Source organism: Scatophagus argus, chromosome 21 (genome assembly GCF_020382885.2).
Source record: "Scatophagus argus isolate fScaArg1 chromosome 21, fScaArg1.pri, whole genome shotgun sequence".
Lineage (NCBI taxonomy): Eukaryota > Metazoa > Chordata > Actinopteri > Scatophagidae > Scatophagus > Scatophagus argus.
This window is the reverse complement of record NC_058513.1, coordinates 8,197,350-8,203,349: the sequence shown is the minus strand read 5'-3', so window position 1 is coordinate 8,203,349 and position 6,000 is coordinate 8,197,350. Positions and strand designations below refer to the sequence as shown.

The window sequence follows — 6,000 nt, the reverse complement described above, 5'->3', positions numbered from 1 at the left end:
TTCACATTAAAGGTTAAGTGCAAAGTTAATTCTTTTGAAGTTCAAGGTGCTGTGTACTCAGTACTCAAGTACTGTACTTGATGTACTTTTATGTTCACTTTACGCTACTTTACTTCCAGGAAGATAAGAAAATATTGTAATTATTTTTAACTTTACTACATGTAACAGGAGTTACTTTTAAGAATACGATTTTACAAACAAAACACGTGATGAATTAATATAATATATTTTAAATTTCCCTCGGGATCAATAAGGTATCTATCTGTCTATCTAATATGATAGCGGTAGATTAAACTACACAAAAGTAAAGTTGATAAAATTATCTCAGCAGTTGTAACATGACAATGCTGCATGTCCGTTAGTGCTTCTGGTTTTAAAAATACTAATCATGAATAAAAAAAAGTTAAAAGACTCATAGCACAGACTGCTCAGTGCAGCTGTGCGCTGTATAACCCGGAGCTGTAGTCTCGCTGTTGCCTCGCGTCACTTCGGCAAGAGCGCTGAGCACATCTGGGGAGAGCTGGGCATCCACTTTTGAGGACTGGCCCCCACAAAAGGAGAGGGGCGGGGTCAGAGCTGGTGTTGGATTTCACAGCCAGAGAACGTGACTGCAATGGTTGCCTCCGCGAGAGCCATGCCAAACTTACGTGCTCTCTGAGAAGCGGCTCACCGTCTCTTACCTACGGTTTGTTGAGGGCAGGGGAGGGAGGGGGGCTAATGTCACTCGGCGCTCGTGAGAACCACCGTTTGCAGGTTTGAGAGTCGGCAGAAAACTTTGTAAAGAGTAACCACCGCGGAGAAATACAGCTGCGCGGCCGAACTTCCACCAGCAGCCCGAGGGGACCGGGAGGAGGAGTCAACAGGTCCCAGGTATTACCATCCACTTGTCATTGACAGCTTGTCAACATTTGACAGCGTGCGTCCAGGTCTCATGCTCTGTCTGAGGTTAACCGTATTAACTACTAAATGTTTTTTTCCTGGAGGAATTTGAATGCGTCGCGAATGGCTACGGTTGATGTACGTTGGTGAATGTTGTTTTTCTTTTGAACGCCGTTCGTGGTCAGAAATAGCTGGACTGAATAACTGGAGTCTGAAACTCCCGTCAAGTTGCAAATTCATGACTACCAAAGCACCCGCAACAAACATTAGCGTAACGTTATAATTATGTTTGTCTGAGCGACATTATATTCAATGGACACAACGTCTGTTAGGGCAGCTAGCATGCAAGGCTAACGGCGCTCCGCTCCTCGCTGTAGCTTGTAAAGATATTGGGGACATATTTCAGCGCTGACAGTTTTCAAGAGTCAATTAGCAGAGCCAGTCCGCTAACCATTCAGCTTGGCACTGAAGAAAACCACCGATATGTGGACTTTGAAACATTCAGTGCTGTTTGTCTGAACGTTTGTGGCCACTTCGGTTTGTATTTGCAACGCAAGGGCACCAGGGTGTGGAGATATGTATTTTTTTTCCATCGTGCATTTGCAGATATTGGTCAGTATTGATTCGTCGTGGTCCTGCTGTAGTGTTAAGGTGAACTGTGCTCGAGTGCACAATATAATTCGCTGTTGATACCGATCATATGAGGAGGTCACTTCCTCAGTGTGCTGTGAATGGATGATCAGGCTCACAGCCTACTGAGGGGCAACCACAGCCTGCATTCTTTTGATGTTCTCAAATACCGAGAACTGGAAACTTGATGACCCATAACACACATGCATTCCTCTGCCACAAAAAAGTGCTAAAATAACACTACAAACTGACAGACATCTCCCCTAATTTGTCAACACCCCTGATTATGTCCTGTCAAGATAATGTGGCAATTTGAGGTGTCTGGGTCCCAGCAAATTAGATGTCAGGGCTGTGTTATAATGTTTGAGGTACATACACTGCTGAATCATAAACCTGCAGTGTTGCTGTACAAAATGTCATGTAAATCCACAGATCACAGTACTTATTACCCTCTGTTTAAGGGTGTACTTTGTAGGTACGTCCTTTTTAATTTGTCTAATTTGTGCACTTTATTGCATTTGGCACAGGTGATTTGTTGAGTGATTTGTTGTGAGACTACAGATTTATGAGGACTTGCTCCACTTCTCTTATATGCAGACATGGCAGTGGAGACTAACTTTTCTGCAGGGTGGGGCTGAGAAAAGAAGATGCCCTTTTCCTGTGACATTAAGAGCAAAATGCATTAAAGCCTGAGAACCTCAGTGGGGTGATGTGGTGTGTCTTGATGGGTTTCGCACCCTGACGCCTCCTCTTTTGGTGTGATTCACAGTTGAAATGTTGCTCTTGTGCCATAATTGTGAAGGCTTGGGCCAAATGCCAGATTTTCTACCTGCGCACGAAACTAACACATGTGATAATGATTTAACCTTTGGATATTTGTGGTAATAGTTTTAATCTGCCTTCTAGCTGTCATGTGATACCTGATCTCACGTCATGTCCGTTGAATTATAAAATTATAACATCTGTCTCAGTGGAAGGAATGAGGTTATCTGAAAGGTATGATAGTGGCGTTCACATTCACATGTAAATATCTTATATTATACCTTTTATGGTCTAGTGAGAAAGGTATGGAGAAGTTATGTTCCCAAATAATTGTTTCCTCATACTGCCTCCTTGCTGCAGAAATTAAAATTTAGCATTACTTCCTGCAACAGAAGAAGAAATTAAGCTTGTGTGTTTATTTTCCTTTTTTTTTTTTTTTTTAAATATTAATATTGAACTGCAAAGATGCAGCGGCACACAAGGCGAGAGTTTATCGCAAGACTGACAACCCTCTCTGACAAGCGCCAACGGGAAGTCGTCTCTCTCCTTGTGTGAATGATGCCAGTTAAAGGCCTTGCACGCTTCGGTTTCACATGCCACTAAATGTGTCATCATCACTGAGGCAGTGGCACACTCACTTTGTCCCCTCACATCCCCCACCCCCTCACCATGTCCCTCTCCTTCCTCTGCAGATTGTAAAGTCAAGTGTGAATGACACTAGATAGGAAATTTTGTCGTCTTTGTTCTTTCAAAACACAGTAGTGGTGAGTCAGTAGCTCCTATGCCTGACAGATTTATTTTTCATGGTTGATAACAGTTTCTTTTCCTCATCATCTGTGGAGCAAATGACTTTACCAGATAACAAATGATGAGTTTTTGGATTGACATGTTTAGAGACATTTCTGCACAATGTACAATAACTACATTTCTGCATGTAGTTATTGGACATTGACCACATTGTATTTTCTCTACAATTCCTGAGGAGCAACGAACTTTGTGTATTGAGTTTATAAATTCGGTTTATAAACTCAATTTATCAGGTGTTATAGATTTGTCAAACATACAGCTCAGTAGGTAACTATATCGTTGAATCAGAAAACTGGTTTAATCTCAGTCACAAGATAGCATCCATCAAAAATAACACAGACCACCAATAGTTGAAAGCGAAAATGTAGATTTAGCAAAGTGAGGACAATATATTTCAAGATGTGATTTCAGAGACATACTTTCAGCAGAATTTGGCAGTGGACCTGGTTTTCTCTGAAAAACAAGAAAAAGTCTCAGTGTGTCAGGTGGTTGAGTTTGTTTTGGTCTGTAGTGGTCTACACACAGCCTCGTCACAGTGGCCTGCTCCCCTGTTGTTAACAAGTCAGGCTGACTCACGAGGCTGTGGCTCTGCAGCACAAACTCATCAGGCACTGACAGATGAGACACGCTCCCCACGATGGCAGAGCACCCTGGAGATGTCACCCAGCGCTTGCCTAACGGTAAACACCTCTACCCATCCCCACCTGCACACTGACAGTTTCTGACTGCTAGTAGCTCTGTTTCTGGAATAGGGAGTACTTTAAGTGAAAAAATCTGAAAAACACTGCAGAATTACAGTTTCACACTGTAAATAGGCAAAAAATACCCAAATAACAGTGGGCTTGGTCTGTAGAATTTATTGCGTATTATTGAATTTGTAATTTATTACTGATGTTGCGATTAAGAATAATTGAGTCAAACTGTTACTTCTACAAGTGGAGTCCAGTGGAACCAAGCAGTGTAGCTTTACACTAATAAAATCAGCCTTGACCTAAATGAAACAGGCTCCGACTCTGTCAGAATAAGTAGAAATAAATTGGGATATTACAGTGGTTTGGCTTTGGTGCCCAATGACGTAGTCATTGCCTTAGGGACTGGAGCGAGTGTGGGAAAAACAGGAGAGAAGAAGGGTGGGAGCCGATACCAGGAGAGTGTAGCCGAAGCCGAGTGGGATTTTTTATTTTGGAGGGGGAGTTCTGTAGCTGCTGTGATGTTGAGATGTGGGAGCTCCACTCGTGTTGGCCGGCGGCAGTCAGACAGGCCTGCTTTTGCATACTGATTCTCTTCCCCCTGCCTTCCTCATAGCTCGCTGGACTGCCCGGCCCTGTCAGCCCCGAAAGGGTTAACTAACCCCCTCTTTTACACCGCCTCCTTTTATTCCTCCTTTTATGGCTTTGATGGTATTAAATAATCTTTACGTGTCAGAATACACAGCTCCCAATGTTCATGTCGGGAGAGCGAGAGAGCAATTAGGTCAGAGTAGTAGAATAACTTTGTCTCATCGTAGCCTTAAAGCGGCAGGGTACCTCACTTCTACTTGCTCTTTATATTCACCTCAAACCTTCAGAGTGAGATTGTAAAAGAGGTCCAAGGCCAGCGGGGTTATCAAAGCACTCAGAGAGAACTTTGTATCTCTCTGTTGTATAGTCTCATGATAAAATGTCCCAGAACGGATCGGTTGTGTTATTTTAGGTTCCTCACTATGTTAATTTGCCTGGAGAATCAGGCCACGTTTGTCTCTTTTTTTCCTAATGAGGCTGAGCTAAAGACCCATATAACCTATTATCCTGGTTATTGATTTGGAATGTGTTTCAAGCTACAGATTGTTTTGGTAAACCTTGAGATCATTGACATGTTTATCTGCAGGGCTGATAAACTGCTTTTTAACAGATATGCGGGACACACACAAAACAATAATAAATTGAAAGCCCTGTGTTTCTGTTTGAGTTGTTCTCACATGATCTGCATTTCCCATAGCCTGTTGTCCCATGTTTGAGATTGCATTTCTACCATTGGGCATGGGAATGTTCTGGCCCATGTCACACTGTTTCATTGCCCTCGTCACAGAGTTTCATACTATTTTCCACACTCATTTTGTACCTTGGCTTCTTACGAAAGTGTCTCTGCCCAGTCGGACAGTCCCCCAGCGTGACGGCTGACATTTCCACTGAAAGAGCCCTATTGTAGGTTCTTAATCCCCCTCCACCCTCCTCTCCATAAAACAATGGTATCAATTGCTTCCACTGAGTACATCCACAGCTCTGAGTGAGAGACGTACTGGACGGGCCGGTTAGCTAGTCTGCCAGCCGTCCTACCAGGCAGTCAGGCCGATGTGCTGGCTCTGTGCTGCCCGCAAATTCCTGTTTAGGCATCTGTGCTAATATTATCTCCGTAGCATGAGAACCTTGATCGTGGCTGCTCTGCCACCTTGTAAATGCACAAATAATGGCTTGTGTATATATTTATTTTCCCGGAGAGACAGTGAAGCAGACCGGTGGCTTTGACACACCCCCTATCCCTCGTGTTCTTAATGAATGGTCTCCATTCTATTTTCCTTCATTTTCCCCAGGACACTGCCATTAACTTTGACAGATGATGTGTTCCTTCACTGAAACAGTGATCCTGAGCACACTGTCACTGGAAATTGGATTCGCACACCCACCCCTTTGCTCCTTGTCTTTTCTCCTTCTCTCTCCGTCCTCCTTTTTCCTGTTGATCTCTCTCAGTCTGCACTCAGGGACATGCTGTTAATATTCCTTTCAGAGCTGCACTGTACAGCCGAGCTCCCAAGTTAACCCTCTGCTGCCATGAGTTAGACAGCCAGTCAGATAGCCGGTGTCACTAGCACAGATGTTTGACCAGCCAACCTGTCCTTAAGCAGTCCATGATAATACCAGCACTGCTGCCACTGTGCCCAATGTG

At 43.6% G+C, this 6,000-nt stretch overlaps 1 protein-coding gene across 5 annotated transcripts in view; it reads left to right on the top strand.

The window, feature by feature from the left end:
- Window positions 1-718: 718 nt before the first annotated feature.
- Window positions 719-6,000, top strand: part of raraa (retinoic acid receptor, alpha a) — a 132,571-nt gene continuing 127,289 nt past the window's right edge. For all 5 annotated transcript variants that reach the window (XM_046377829.1, XM_046377831.1, XM_046377827.1 and 2 more), the window contains exon 1: window positions 719-870. The gene's annotated coding sequence lies outside the window, so the exon portion shown is untranslated. The remainder of the gene's footprint in view (window positions 871-6,000) is intronic.